This window comes from Martes martes (assembly GCF_963455335.1).
Source record: "Martes martes genome assembly, chromosome: 2".
Classification (NCBI taxonomy): Eukaryota; Metazoa; Chordata; class Mammalia; order Carnivora; family Mustelidae; genus Martes; species Martes martes.
In genome coordinates this window covers 97,539,811-97,556,279 of record NC_137889.1, presented here as the reverse complement: position 1 = coordinate 97,556,279, position 16,469 = coordinate 97,539,811, and the positions used below count along the sequence as shown (strand labels likewise).

General features: G+C 35.2%; 1 pseudogene across 1 annotated transcript; it reads right to left on the bottom strand.

Annotated features, from left to right (window-relative positions):
* Nucleotides 1–643: 643 nt before the first annotated feature.
* Nucleotides 644–3,419, bottom strand: LOC308338308 (large ribosomal subunit protein eL42-like; annotated as a pseudogene). Its single transcript has 3 exons — nt 3,356–3,419; nt 2,687–2,742; nt 644–981 (listed from the first exon to the last, which is right to left on the bottom strand). The product of its transcript is annotated as a large ribosomal subunit protein eL42-like (transcript).
* Between the last annotated feature and the right edge of the window lie 13,050 nt (nt 3,420–16,469).

The following is a 16,469-nucleotide window of genomic DNA, read 5'->3' as shown; positions in this document are numbered from 1 at the left end:
AAGGCCTAAAACTTACTTGTTGTTGGACATTTTATAAATTGAAAATTGAATCACCTGCGTTCATAAGGTAGTTCAATTGTTGACATTGTCTTTCCCCAGTCAAAATATTCTTATGCTTCTGTGCTTGAGAAACGTAGATAATCAATTTCAATTTCTCTAAGCAATTTCTCCTTTCCTTCATCCTCTAATTATTTTGACCTGGAAGTTTACTATTAATTAAAAAATAATGTATCTACACTGAAATTTGGCAAACAATGGATCAATGCTACTATGAGACACATATATCATAGGCCATTTCCATTCATAAGCAGTTCAGTCATTTGGACTAAAAAGCTGTACTTAATGGATGACTTCATTGTCAAAATGGTAAATTAGTATGTGCTTGTTTTAATTGTCTTGATAGTCAAAGGCCAGAGAGGTGAAATAAATGAGAGAAGGTGAATGAAATTGATAAGTAATAGGGAGTGGTGGGGAGTGTGGTCAACCAAAGAACAAAGAATCTGCATGAAGTGCCACTCAATATTTGAGTAGTACAGATTGTCACCATCCAAGAATGTGGGCAAATTGTTGCCAGGTCTTTCTGTTTCAGGAGAAGCTGATAATAAGGGGTTTTTGTTTGGATCCTCAAGATTTTATTGTCTTCTTAGTATAAAAAATATGAAGCTAAAAACTGGATCACTTGGCCCTTTCTATTCTATATCCTCCCAATTCAAAATGCTTGCATCTCTTAATAGCCAGCATTCTCTTAGATTTGTAGTAGCTGGGCTCAATACATTCGAACCTCAGCACAATGTTACTTAGCTTTTGCCATTTTCCAGAAAATTGGCTTACTCTGCCCACATAGCCACTCTGCTTCTCATTATAACACTGCTTTCCCTGGGCATGAAGAGAATCTTTGCCTTTCTTGAACTGTGTCACTTTGTGATGTTGGTGCTTGCCACACTTCTTGCAGAAAGTCAGGCGACTTTTAGGAACATTTCCCTGTTTGTGAGAGCTCTATCAGCACTGGGAAAAAAGAGCCCCAAATCTCTTTTTGTAAGAAAACATGGTGGGCAAAATAAAACATAGCTATAAACCAGATCCAAACTCTTGGAGCTCTAACTGCCCATCTTTCTTTTTGATAAATGAGAGCAACATTCAAATATGTACTCTAACCAGTGTATAGTCTTAAGACATATAAGACATCTTTGTAAGTTAATTGTATGAGCTTCCATTCTAATCTGTGTGTGAGCAAGGGTTATGGCAAAAAATTGCACTTAGCTGGGGACTAGTTTTGTCATAAAAACATGAGACCTAAATACAACTCTGCAGTGCTGACTTGCCAGGGAAGAAAACAAAGATTGTTATCCTAGTCCCTACTGGTGGGGAGATAACTTCTCCCTACATATATTTTACCAAGGTATCCTCCTGGGGTTTTCAAACATTTGTTCTTAAGAAGCCCAAATTGAGTGTACTGATAATGGCAAAATGGCATGGAATCATAAGGGACTTTCTGTATACATGAATTTTAAGTCTTTTAAGAACATTTGGGGACTTCCCCTCTTTTTCATGACATATCTGTGTCTGTGTATGAAAATATTTTAAAGAATATTAAAATTACTTTCCCAAGAAAATGGGCCAGTTTATTTTGTGGCTTCCTAGGGAAGACAAAGAATGCCTTAGCTGTGGTAGACTGGAATAGTCCGTAATGTGACTCCTAAGCACTGGTCCAATAGAGTGGCCAAGGCCATTACAAACCAGATAATATTACTATTTTGTGTCTCCCATCTACATTTCCAGTTTTTTCAAGCTCTGAAGAAAGCCAGGCAACTAATCACCAAAAATATGTTATTTCCAGAAATCAGTTACAAACTGAATAGCACTAGTCTGCAACTTAATAAATGAAGCATAGTTTTATTTGCTCCATTGTCACATTTGTTACAGCCAGTGGTGGTATGTATGCCAGAATTATCTCGTATAAATAAATAAAAGGCTAAAGAGTATGCTCTTTTATAAGTCCTTGCACATTACATAGGAAAAAGGAGAAGTTAATATGAGCAATATTGGCTTCTAAGAAAAACAGACTCTAGCAAGTATTTCAAAAGGCTAGCAACCTTACTTTTTATTTATTTCAATCCCCTTAGCTATTACGAATTATTTAAACGATGTATATTTATACTGTATGAAACCCGATTGTGTGTTTATCTAGACGCAAATTATAGGACAATGTATTTCGTGTAGAAGTCCGCTTTTGATATCTATTTTTCACACTAAAAATCTTGAACCAGCATGGGTCAACAGTCTAAAACTTGTACCAGTCTTTTTTATAGCAGCATAAAATTTGAAATATTTCTATGGAACAGGCAGAAGGCGAGTAATCTGTTATAGTGTGCACAAAGATTTTACTTTTTCCTGTATACTTGCATTCCTGTTTTTTGTGTAGATATAGTGAGTAATGACAAAATGACATCTAAGTGTGTGTATGTTCGCACTGTGTATGACATGACTTCTTAGAGAATATAAAATTATGTATAATAGTAGATAAGAGAAATAGTTCTGGAATTAAAATGGGTAGTTTGTCCAAGTAACTCATTTTGCACACTTACCATTTGTGTGGCTTTGAAAAAGTTATCTAACCCCTCCAAGCCTTACTTTCTTCAAATGTAAAATGATAAAAATGGAAATTTCTGTTCCAGAAAGTTGTTACCAGAACGGAGCCAGGTGATCCATAGGAAGTACTACCCACTTGCTCCTTGTTAACTCCTATTATTATAATTGGCATTTAGTATTGATCTAAATGAATACGGGAAGCTGGATTTTATTGAACCATTTATTATAATGTCATTGTCAACCCTCAGTACTGAAATTTACTGTTATCTCATGAAACTTACTTCGCTCTCTGAGCTTCAGTTACTTATCTGTAAAATAGTGCTAATAACATGACCTCTCTTGTTCTGGTGTCTTGAGGATAATGGAGATGACATCTGTCAAGTGTTTAGAACAGGGTAACATATGGTAAATGGTAAACAGTATTAGTTAACATAATGGTTTTTCCTACTAAAAGACTATAATCCAATGAATTAGGATTCAGTATTCTCATTTAATTTCTCTTCTTTCTATTATGCACTTTTCCAATTTCAAAGAAATTTCTTACATGAAAGTTAGTCATCATTATTTTCCCTTATACCAGCAATTAAATTTTCTTTCATACTAATAGATAAAAAAAACTGCATATTTGTCTTTGTTTTCTACCTCAAGACAAAAAGGTTTTTGTTCGTTTGTTTGTTTTTGGTTTTGGTTTTTGGTGGGTTTTGTTTTGTTTTGTTTTTTTTTTTTTGGCATCATAGGAGAATGGATGACTGAGTTGTTTCTTTACCTCTGATATCCTCCATCAAGGCCATACTGTTGAAACACATGAGTTGAAATTCACAGTAGACCATTGTTCTTAGCTAATAAAATACAGATGAAAAGCAGATCATTTGACCGCTATTGTATTTGTCAAACCAAACAAGCTGTTGCTTGAGTAGTATTAACTGACTGGTGCAAACCCTTAGAAAGAAACTCCAGCACTGGCTGGCCCTGCTGGACTCAGGAGCCCTCCAATGGCAGGAGATCCACCACTTACACAAAGTGAGTGCATGCCCCAGAGGCCCTAAGGAAGAACTGAGTGTGGGGACAAGGAAATGAGTCGGTGGCCAGCGATCTATAGAGTTTGCTCTTTCTACATGACAAATCTATTCAACCCTACCTATCTTAGTACAAATGCACCTCCAAGTGATAGTATCAAAGCCCATTTTGTAGGTGTTCTTTTAATCTCCAGATCTCAGCATTTTATCTTTTTATATGTTTTACTGGTCTTTCTCCACTACTACATTATATCTTTCATAAATAAGAATATGTATTTGGAACTCTAAACAAATTAAATATTTACAGTAATGGAATTTTTATTGCCCTCCAAGCTATACTCAATGTCTTTGAATATAACAGGTAATGTTTAACCTTTTTTTTTTTAGTGGGGAAGTAATAAAAAAAACATGTAATTCTGTGAACTTAAAAGTAACCTGTCATGTTTTACTGCCTTTATCTTTAGGTTATTCCTCAAAACAATCCTTTCCCAATATTTATAATAGTCATTTATTGTTTCATATTGTTGTTGCATATTGCCATACCAAAGAACTTAAAAGGAAGCACTCATACTCCATGCAATGTACACTTTAATTCAATTTGTCAAATATATTTGCAGAAATTAAATTGTCAGCAGGATGTGACTGATCATGAAAGTGCAGTTTATAATCTCAATGATTGTTAGTCATGTCTATTTGTGTTATTAAATGTTAATATGATTCCTCTATCATTTACATTATATTTTGTTCAATAAATGTACATGGACAATTAGCACATAATCTGCAAAATGGGTTAATTTTCACAGTGTTTCCTTCAATATTCTTCTGGAATATTCTTTTATATCTCAGGCACTCACACACTGCTTGTGCAAATATTGTTAAAAATATTTAGAGACTATACATGTGTAAATTAATAAAAGAAGCAGATCCTTATTACCTTAGGTATAGTATCCTTGTTTCTTGGCAGTGGCAAACAGTCCTCCCCACCTTTTTCCTACCCTCCGTATACCCCTGCCTCTCTGTAGAACAGGGAATTATAAAGGGCCTAAAGTTTCATTGGCTTTAGGAATTTAGGAAAATTTCTTGGTATGTATGTCTCACTTTCTTCATTTATGTAAAGGAAATGATGCTCCTTCCTTCTCAGGTTTGCTCTGAATCTAAAATAAGAGGATGTAGGGTACCTGGGTGGCTCAGTGGGTTAAAGCCTCTGCCTTCAGCTCAGGTCATGATCTCAAGGTCCTGGGATCAAGCCCCGCATCTTGCTCTCTGCTCAGCAGGGAGCCTGCTTCCTCCTCTCTCTCTGCCTGCCTGCCTGCTTGTGATCTCTGTCTCAAATAAATAAATAAAATCTTAAAAAAAATAAAATGAGAGGATGCATGTAAGATACATAGCACAGAATAGATGAATTTAATTCTCCTCCTCCTTTCTCATTTTGTTGAACCCAGTAATTAACAGTCACAAGAGGATCCCTTAAATATAAATTTAATTTGAGATGCAATTACAAGGATATGTTGGTCTCTGAAAGAGAAATTGATGCTTGATGAAGGCGATTCTTACTGGAGTGAATAGAACCGCATGGAAGATTAGAGACTTCAAAGCCATGAGTGTAATATCAGCACATTGGTTCTTGCAGAGACAAACTGCATGGCATTTAGGGATTATAATACCAAAAAAAATCATAGATTTATAGTAGATTAAGAAATACTCTGGAGCAAACTAATTACATTTTTTTAAATGATAGAAGAAAAGGGAAAGAGAATACTCCTTTTTGGTTGTAAATTTAACTAACTGAAAGAATAGAGCTTACAACAGCATTGGCAAGTTAAATGTACACTGACCTTCTCAAAAGTTACAGTGGATTTTGGAAGAGAAATCCATGATTTTACATCATTCAGGACTATATATTTTAGTGTGAGGAAGCTGAAAGAATGAAACCTATACCATCTAAGCCATGTCTAGCTAAGAGAGAGACACACCATCCATGATCAAGTTCAGTTAAATGGCCAGGGGATGGGGTACTACCTGGAATCATGATGTGTTCCAAGAGAAAAATCACAATTTTAAAACAATTACTATATCTAAGGAGAATGGGGGAGGGGATCAGTTAGGATGACGGATAATTTGGAGAAAAAATAGAATACAAAAATTTGGAATACAGTAAAAAGCATTACATTTTCTTTTATATTACCTCAAATATGTATATATTTATATGGCATTAAATATGAGAGATTCATACATGTGTGTAAATAACTGTGTTTGGTGAAAATAGCAAAATCCATTTGGAAGAGGTAATCTTCCAAATCTGAAAAGTGAATTGTTTTCTCAATCTCATTTTTTTAATTGTGTTATGTTAGTCACCATAAAATACATCATTAGACACAACATAGGGAGTACCCTTACCAGCGGCAAACTAGGGATATGTGTCCCCCCAATACACACACACACACAAAAGTGAGAATTTTTTTTCCAAAGTGACAGGCCAAGGCCAACTCTTGACAGAGGCAAAGAAGGAGCGCCTCTCCGTTGCTTAATCATTTGAGCTGACCAAAATTGTGCTCCGTCCTCAACTGATGCAGAGATAGGGCTACAGCATTTCTTCTCATTTAAAATATCAGACTGAGTTTGGAAATTTGGTATGATTTGAGAAGGGGAGTGAAGAGGTAGGGAAGGTGGTTTTTTTATTCACTGCACAAATACTGCCTGTTCATCTGGAACAAGCCAGTGAAGCTGGACATTGCAAATGAGAAAAGAGAATCACAGGGGTCCCTATTAAATTCAGCTTCTACTCTTGATTCAAGTTTTATCACTGACTACACAAAGCTTGGTTTTCAGGGATTCAGGTTTCATGAGTCCAGACCAAGTTCCTTCTACTCAATGAACTGGGTCAGTTGTGACCAGTCTAACTTAAAATCGGTGAGGATGACTTGTTTAATCGGTTGGGCAGATTAAGAGTCACTGAGGATTCCAAATCCTCATTTACCTTTCATTCTCTAATGCTCTGCTATCTCCAGCATGAGTGGAATTTGACTCACACACACTTGGAAGCTCCAGATGGTTTTGTCTCTAAGATATACTCAGTGTATTTTGGTTCCTACATTCATCATTTCATACTGCCCTTGATTGAAACTGGACTTGAACAGAACTCTCCTGAGTTACCTCAGAGCTGAGAAGCTTAATCTAGTCACAGTTTATTAATGGTGACAGTAATACATAATGAAATGCCATTAATTCACACGTGTAATATTGGTTTCTAATTTGAGGCATCACATCTAATTATCAGTAGATTAGTTACTCAGATTCATAGCCTGGTGACAATGGGGAAAATGTGCCTACTTCTACTACCTGAACTGTCAGAAAATAGAATGATGTCTATTTCTTATGAGGGCAACTAGGAAATCTCTGAAGCCTTCACATCGTTATAGATTTATGGCTCAGTCCATAAAGAGCTCAGGAAAATCAGCTCTGCTGCTTGTTATTTCTCCGTAGCTCTCATCCCAGACTGTGCTTGTAAAGAGCTTCGTCTTAGAAAAAGCACTTTATTTCAGTGCAACAGTTAGAGGCCATTATCCTGCTGGATTTGGGAGTAAAAGGGCATCAAAACATGGCAGCCATATTTCTAAAAGCCCTGACTTCTGAAAGTATAAAGGAGTTCGACATTTGATCAACCTTTTAGGGGGCATGCTTCTTATTCATGGCATGAATTCCTAACCTCTGACTCCGCGTTTGCTTAGCTAACATGGAGCGTTTGCACCCCAGAGCAATCTGGCTTCCACTTACAACTATTGTGTAAGGCTAGTTTCAGAAAGTGCTTTTGAATTCTGGGAAACTATAGTCACAGACATATTGAAGTTACAACTACATATTCACAAAGACTGGCCTCTTTACAAAGGACTCTAAATGTTTGTAGCAAACATTGTGTATCTTGGCTTCAAAGCACCCACAGCCAGTCAGCGGGGAAGTATGAGGATGTCAGGTAAACATAATCAAACCATTTGTGGAAAATGTGAGAGAAGAGGGAGGAAGGGTAATGAAGCAGGGAAACAAGAAAGGCTGTTTCCCAGTCTATTTAGCTAAATTGTCTGTCTCTAATTGTTTTTCTCCCTGGAGGTTAAAAAAAGAAAAAAAAAAAACAGAGAAAAGAGAGAGAGAAAGAGAATTTCAATATGATAAAACTAAGCTTTATCATTACCGCTTTCGATTCCTTCACAAAGAAATACGTACGTCATTATAGTTGTACCCAATAGCAACTCCATAGCCAAGGATTTGTCAGCAGGTCCATTACAGACCCTTATTTTTGAAGATTTCTATTTCAAAGTAAAATATTTGCTTTAGGGTAAAACTGGGATCAATATTCTCAACCCAGGAGCATTTCACTTTGTTCCCTACTTTAGGAAAATCTTCAAAAAGTGTTGTCAGTTTTTTTCTGAAGACTTTTATTTATATCTTATGTGATATGAAGATTCTCAAAAGTAAGTTTCAATTTATTATCTAGAATATAATGATAAAAAGTGGTAATATCCTAAACTCAAGTTTTTCTTTCTGTCATGATGAATGTAGCTGAATGTGAGTCATCTATGAAAATGGGAAATAGGGGTGACATGGGTAAATAGAGCACCTAATAAATTCTGAAACATCTTGTAAGTCATTTACTTCTTTCATTTTCAACAGACCTCACCAGCTATCAATCAGACTGGTAAACTTGACCAAAGACGGTATAATTTCTACCAACTTTCAGAGGTTTATTTTATACTATTGTACAAGAAAATGGGCATTACAAGCAATAAAAAAGAAGAAGAATTCAACAGTGTTCTAAAATGAGACCCATATCTCAGGCTCAGGGACTGACTTTGAGGAAATCCCTGAGTCCCTAATACTTATGTAACAGGTTTTGTGTATGCACATGCATGTACATAAATATCCCTAAGTAGGAATCCTATATATATATTTTGTATATATATAAGATTATATATATTTAAATATTTTGTGTATAAGATTATATATATATTGTATATATGCATGTATATAAATATGCCTAAGTAGGAATATATATATATATTTTTGACTTTTTATGACAAAATCAGATATTGAATGTCAATGATCTAGAAATTTCATTAATTAGTTTGTGAACAAGTAATATATGACTATATTCTAGTGAAACGAACCTAGTACTATTTAGCACCTAGTACTTCAAAAAAGTACCTTGTACCGCTACTAAAGCCTAATGTAATCTGAAATGTTTTTTAAATGTATACTTCACAGCTAAGTATCCATCATTTTATGCAAGAAAGAAAAATAGTGAGACTAGGAAATTGTAAGTTAATGTATTGGACAAAGAAAGCACCTGTGAACAAGAATGTTGAAGATAAACATTTACAAAAATCACAGCTAATGAAAAAAATGTGTAATAAGAAAAAAAGATATCTATGTCCTAATCCCAATGGTGTGACTTTGGGTAATAACAGAATTTCTGGGTCTCATTGTCCTCATGTGTAAAATAATGTTGCTTATGGGTCTAACAATATATTATTGCAAGACTTGATAAATTAATGTGGGTATTCATTTTTTTTTTCCTATACCAACTTGTGTTAAAAAATTCAATGAAAAGGCTGATCTTAATTAAATTTGCTCGGAAATATTCAGGCAAATTTTCAATCGTTTTGGTTGTAATTTCTGATGAATGTTGGGATGGGTATCTTATTTTGCTTTTCTTTGCTTAATTATCGTTTTGTCTTTGTTTGTCTAAGGCCACATAAAAGTAGAAAACAATATTTGTTCCTCTTTTTCTCTGTAAGGATTAATGGTGACCTGTAACTACAGCAAATATTACAGAGAATCAGATAGAGGGAATACTGGAGCTAACAGACTTGTTTGCTAATCTTTGAAAAGTTAAGGTACACATCAGAGGTGCAAGGATACACTGGAAACTCAGCCTGATTCTCCTGAATGAAATTAGAAGGAAAAAACAAGGATGAATGGATAGAAGCATTAAATAAATCTCTGTGCTCTTGGACAAGTGACTTAACTTCTCTTTTGCAATTTATACACCTGTAAAATGAGAATAACAGTATCTAAATCATAATGTTATTATGATATTGATATTATGTTATTATGATTATGATATTATTATGATATTGACAGCATAGCCTTTGAAAATATATACTGGAAGAAAACTAGGACAAAAACAAAAATGAATAAACAAACAAAACAAACAAAACCCATTTGCTCTACTAGCAGTATCTTTGATTTAAGGGTAGTCTGTCTGCTTTTTCCTCCTTCACTTACCGCCACTTCCCGAAGGCGCACCGGAGAAGGAGACACAAACAAGTCAGCTGCAACACAGTGGAGCAGGGGACGACAGTACAAAAGACTGTGGCCCGGAACAACTCCTCAGCCCCATGTTTATTAGATATTAGATGATAATTAACAAAGGAGCCAAAGAAGGCTACACATTAATCATATGCTTTGTAGATGATGGAGAAGGAAGGCAAAGTATATCTGGTCAAGCTGTATAAAACTCACAGTTGAGCAGCACATTCAAAGGAATCATCTAACTAGCCACAGGTGCTCTCCGGGGAAGGGGAGATAACGGAAAAATGAAGCAGGCGGTTCTGTCCTGAGCGAGCCGGGCATCCCCAGCTGCTGGGCTTCAAGAACGTATATCGTCCTCTCCCCAGAGGCCTGTGGCCAGTACATGTTTTTCTTAAGACTATATCTAAGCATGCTTGGTAACTAGTACAATTTCTTCTAAGTTATATTTTAAGTAATACATTGTTCTAAGGGACAGTTACAACTTATCACATGGGTGTTTCAGGAAAATGCTTCAACTGGATGTTAGTTAATGCACATTTGCTTATGTAGTCACATTTCAGATGCTTTATTTTATGTGAGTGTTAAAAAACACACAAGTTGATTGAAACAGTCTTTTTTCCCAGAGCAAAGTATAATCTTTGCACTAATTTTTAAAAATCTTTGTATTCTATACATTAAAGTTTTGATATTTTGGGACACTTGGCTGGCTCAGTCGGTTAAACCTCTGCCTTTGGCTCAGGTCATGATCCTAGGACCCTGGGATCCAGTCCTGCCTCAGGCCCCTTGCTCAGTGGGGAGCCTCCTTTTCCCTCTGCCTGCTGCCCCCCCAGCCCCGCTTGTATGCTTGATCTCTCTTTGCAATATAAATAAATAAATCTTAAAAAATCTTTAAAATTCTGATGTTCCTTAGTTTGTAATTCTATGCCTGTCTAGATCTGAATTTTAAGGACTTCCAACATTTGTGAAGGCACAGAGGGATGATTATAAACCATCAAATCAATGATCTTAGTATTCAGTCATTTCAATTCCACCCTCAACCCCCTATTCAACACTGTCCTATAAAGCTATTGCAGTAAGAATCATAAAAAGTACATTAAAATTTCATCTGATGTTGATTTTGCTTTTGAGTATAGATATCTCAAGCAGTTTAGATGTTTATGGTTGCTTGTGCCTTATTGTATCTAGTTAATGCACTTAATCGCTTGACTGAAAATGCACGTAATGTTCCAGGGTTTTCATGGGGAGTAGTCCTTATTTTATCTATCATTATTCTACTCTTTTTGTTAAGAAACACATTCACTACCCTTTTCTTTGTATTAAGTTCAGAGAACACATAACTCTCACACAATATTTATTTCATTTATCTCAGTTTTATCTCCTTAGTGCATTTTTCTCCTACAATCTCTCTTCTCCTCTAATTTTATTTAAATCTCTTTCATGAGGATATGTATAAATATAATAACATATAGTATATATTTTAATTAAATGTGAAAATATATTTGATGTTTTATGTATTTTATAGTATATATTTACATATTCAATAAAGTATATAATTTATAGAATAAATTTTAAATAAAATAACTTAAATATGAATATATATATTCATATATATGTATGTACATACACACACACACACACACACACACACACACAGACATACCCATCACCCATCATCTCTGTCTAGAAGTTTGCCAAGGTATGTTATCTATTGCTGCATAACAAATTAGCTCAAAATTAAGCAGGTTAAAACAACAAATTAACTCTCTCACAGTTTTTGAAGTTCTACAGAGTTCTGGCTCAGGGTCCATCATGAAGTCACAATCAAGCTGTTAGCCTGGGTTGTATTTCTCTGAAGGCTTGGCTCATGCTCGAAGATCCACATCTCAACCCACTAACATAGCTGTTGGAGGGAGCTTTCAGTTCCTTACTATTTTGTCTCTTCATGCCATGTGTGGCATGGCTGGCTTTCCCAGAAAGATTGATGCAAAGTTGAAAGTGACAAAGATGGAAGCCACAGTGTCTTTATAGTCTAATCTTGAAAGACACATATCATCACTTCTACTGTATTTTATTGGTCAAATAGACCAAATTATATGTCCTTGAACTATGTAATGGTGTATCTAGGGAGAAGAGAATACATGGTTGTCTTGAAAGGTGGCTCCTATAACCAGCATTAAAACCAAATATACAGATAATAACTGGATTTTTCTTTAACACTTTCTGTGTTATAGGGGGAGAAAACACTTTTGATTGTGTTGGTGCGTGTTTTAGTGAGATATAATTCACATACTATAAAATTCAAGCTTTTAAATTGTACAACTCTTCTGTTGTTGTTGTTGTTTGTATATTCACAGAATTGTGCATCCATCACCACTATGTAATTATGGGATGTTTTCTTCACTCCAAAAGAAATTCTGTACCAATTAGCAGATTAGCAGTCACTGCATATCTTTTCCTTCCTCCAGTTCCTAGAAACTACTATTCTACTTTCTTTATTTACAGGTAGAGCTTTTCCATCATTTAATGTAAATGGACTTACGGAATATGTGACTTTTGGGGATAGTATCTTTCACTTAGCTTAATGATGTCAAAGTTTTTTGAGGTTACAGCCTCAAAAGTTTTACAAAGTAAAAACTTTTCCTTTTTAGGATATACCACATTTTATTTGTCCATTCATCGGTTGTTGGGCATTTGGATTGTTTGCACATCTTTGATACTGTTAATAATACTGCCGTGAGGGGCACCTGGATGGCTCAGTGGGTTGATCCTCTGCCTTCGGCTCGGGTCATGATCTCAGGGTCCTGGGATCGAGCCCCACGTCGGGCTCCCTGCTCAGTGGGGAGTCTGCTTCCTCCTCTCTCTCTGCCTGCCTCTCTGCCTACTTGTGCTCTCTCTCTCTGTGCGTCCAATAAATAAAATCTTTAAAAAAAATAATACTGCCATGAATATCTATGTACAAGTTTATGGATGGACATATGTTTTCAATTTATATGCCTAGAAGTGGAATTGTTGGATCACGTAGTAACTAAGTATACTGCTTTGAGAAACTGCTAGATTATTTCCCAAAGTTGCTGCACCATTTTATACTCTCACAGGCAATGTATGACAGTTGCCCATTCTCTACACTCTCAAGAAGACAATAACAATTGCCTTTTTTATTTTTGCTGTCCTCATGGGTAAGAAGTGATATCTTACTATAGTTTTGATTTCCCCTTCTCCTTATATGTGCCTTTTTGTAGACATGTATATACATCTCTATTCAAATGTGCAGCTTTTCAACCAATAAAAGAAAGGGAGGAAGGAAAGAAAGAAAGAAAGAATGAATGAATGAATGAATGAAAGAAAAAAATACTGAATTCAAGATACACGTGTTCACATGCTCGTATAAATGTATTATATTTATTCAATAAGAATCCTTCAAAAATTGAGGTGACTCATATGTTAAGTTTCTAAGTAATCTAATTTAGGCTGGAATTGATACTCAAGACATATTCATTGTTTTAAATTAAATGCATTTAATAGAAGACAAATGATATTACCATCAATCCTGAGTTCCAAACCAAAATCACACTTGAACTTGTTAGGTTCCAGTAGGAAGAAAAGCAGAGCATAGTGTCTGGATTAGGAGCATAGGGTCAAGATTAAATTCTCCATACTGAACAAGAATCCATACTGGACAGATAGAAACAAATGATGTTGCTACAAGACAGGGTTGGAAGTTTCAGACTCAAATCATCCATGTTAGAAAATAGGAAAAAAGAGTACAGTCAGAAAGAGTCAAAAAACCAACTTAGGATCAAATAGAGGGAAAGGGGTTAAAAATCAGTGTAATAAGACTGTGGCTGCTGAATATATGTCAAAGATAGCATGGAAGTGCACTGCCTGGATCTTGTTCACAGAACTGGATGGGTCAGCTGTAAGGAGTTCACTTCACTAACACCCTCCACCTGCCTTGTGGACAGACCTCAGCATTTGCCTGAAGCCATGCTCTTCCCAAGGCAACCCCCTGCCAAAGGGTGAGCATGGTGGCGATATTAAGCCCAGCCAGCTCTGCCCTGTGCAGGACTCCTCTTCCAGGAGACTTTGAGCTTGAACTCCCACAGGGGCATGCTGAGACTTTTTCAGAGTTGCAATGAAGACTGAGACTTTGTGTACCCAACAGGTATCAGACCTGTAGAATTATCGGAAGGATTTCAGGAAGCCTACTCCTGTTCCACTCTTCTCCCCTTATTTCTCATCAGCATTCCCGCCAATAAATTCCTTCCACTTCCAACTCTGCCTTTATGTTCTTGATGTGCCAACTAGAGGAACAAACAGGTACAAAGGCTGCCAGTTTTTGTTTTTGTTTTTGTTTTTGTTTTTTCATATGAAGCCCTCTAAAATCTGCTGTCTTCTGGGGTGGTGGTACAGAGGAGGATTTTGTAGATACTGAGAAGCATGATTACATCATAGATAGGAACTTAAGCTTCTGTGGAATCTTTGTGTTTCTAGCACCACCATATATCTTTTATGCTATTTTAAACACTTTTATGTAAATATTCTTAAATAGAATATACCCCAAAAATAAGAAAATAGACTTCCCTTAAGGATTTGGAACCTTTTAAAGTTTATATTATTGTGCTGTGTACCAACAGGTTGCTTAGAATTTTGAAGCTCTCTTTTCATAGTCTCAGTGTTTGTTGGCTGCTATTTCAGTGATGTCACCTTCTTCAGTTCTTATTGATATGTGTTTGTATTCTGGTCCTACATGTCTAAATGGGTAGAACATGTGTGATTTGGAACTATCTCAAGTCTGAAATAGTTTAGTTGAGTTTATTCCCTATTGTTAAATCCATCCCCAAATCAGGGACTAGCTTTGATTCTTGATTTCATTCATAGGAACTCTCCTGTTTGGGTTTATTAAATCATGAGTCTTTGCTAAATCAGGGTGGATCCAGAGGCAGAGTGGTGAAATAGTAGTAAGAACATATATTTTAGACTCAGATAAACCCTTACTATCTATCTATCTTTGAGTAAGGAATTTCACGACTCGAGACATTTCCCTTAACATCTATAACACTTATTTAATAACATCACAAATGCTCTGTTGCTGTAAAGTTTAAATAACATAAATGCTTACAAATTCATCAGCATGCTGCACAGTCCTTGGTACATATATTAGCCCTCTTTAACTTCTCTACAGAAATGATGAATCCTTTCAGAAGTTAGTCAGGAACTTTATCAAATACACATTTCTTAGTCAACTATCCTAAAACAGTTTGCCCGCAGGTTGTGTTTAACTAACCATAATTTGTAAGACATAAAACTTAAATAATTAATATTTGTTATAACCATGCTAGTGATCATGCCATAGTGATACCTAAGCCTTAGCATGTCTGATTTTGTGAATTTATTTCCCAATCAGTATTTGCTGAGTGGAAGTCACAGGAAAGTTGAAAACATATCGGTTTGGAAGGTGGGTAGTATCAAGTAATGGAAGCCTACACTAGCACTTTTGAATTTCTACTTTGAAAAATCAGTGAATAGTTTCAATAATGTAAATACTTTTCTCATTAATACAGGACAGTTTGAGTGATCAAGTGTATATTTAGAGCTATTAGGGGAGATTGAATGAACATACTCAAGACAGACTTTCAGGTGTTTTTCACATGGTGAAAATAAATTTGGTTTTAAGTTCTTATGAATATCATAATTTTAAATTGTCTTTCTTGTTTCTTATATATTGCTTAATTTCACTCATAAAGGACAAAAGATCAAAAAGGGTGAAACAGATAATCTGAAAATAATGTTGAAATAAAAAAATTAATAGGGACATAAAATAATTCTGCAATCAAAATTTTATATAGCACAGGAAGTATATAAGTATTTGGTAATTCTTAAAAACTTTTCAGAGACAATCTAGTGATAATTATATTTAACTGCAATTATAGTCAACATTTAACATTGATTAAATTCAATGTGGACTTTTATTTTTTTAGAATGAAAGGTATCAAGAGAAGTGATGGATTTTTGCAGAGAAACATTGGCATAAATCATGCTGAAGCACTCTAGGGTTTTTTTGTCATTAAAAAGAATGAAATTGGACCCCTCTCTTGTATGATACACATAATTCAACTCAAAATAGATTAAAGATTTGAACGTTTAATACCTGAAATCATAAAACTCCTAGAAAACACTTGAGAATTAAGCTCCTTGCCTTAGGGCTTGGCAATAGTTTAAGGGTTTTTTTGTTGTTGTCTTTGTTTTGTTTTTTTGTATTTTTGTTTGTTTGACATCAAAAGCAAAAATAAACAAGTGAGACCACATTAAACTAAAAAGCTTCTGGACAGCAAAGGAAAGGATCAACAAAATGAAAAGACAACCTATGGAATGAAAGAAAATACTTATAAAACATATATCTGATAGGGGTTAATATCCAAAATAGATAAGAAGCACTTACAACTCAAAAGCAATAACACAAATAAAAATATAGGTAGAGGAACTGAATAGACATTTTTTTCCCCAAAGAAGACATACAAATAGCCAGAAGGTACATGAAAAAGGTAATGATAATCACTA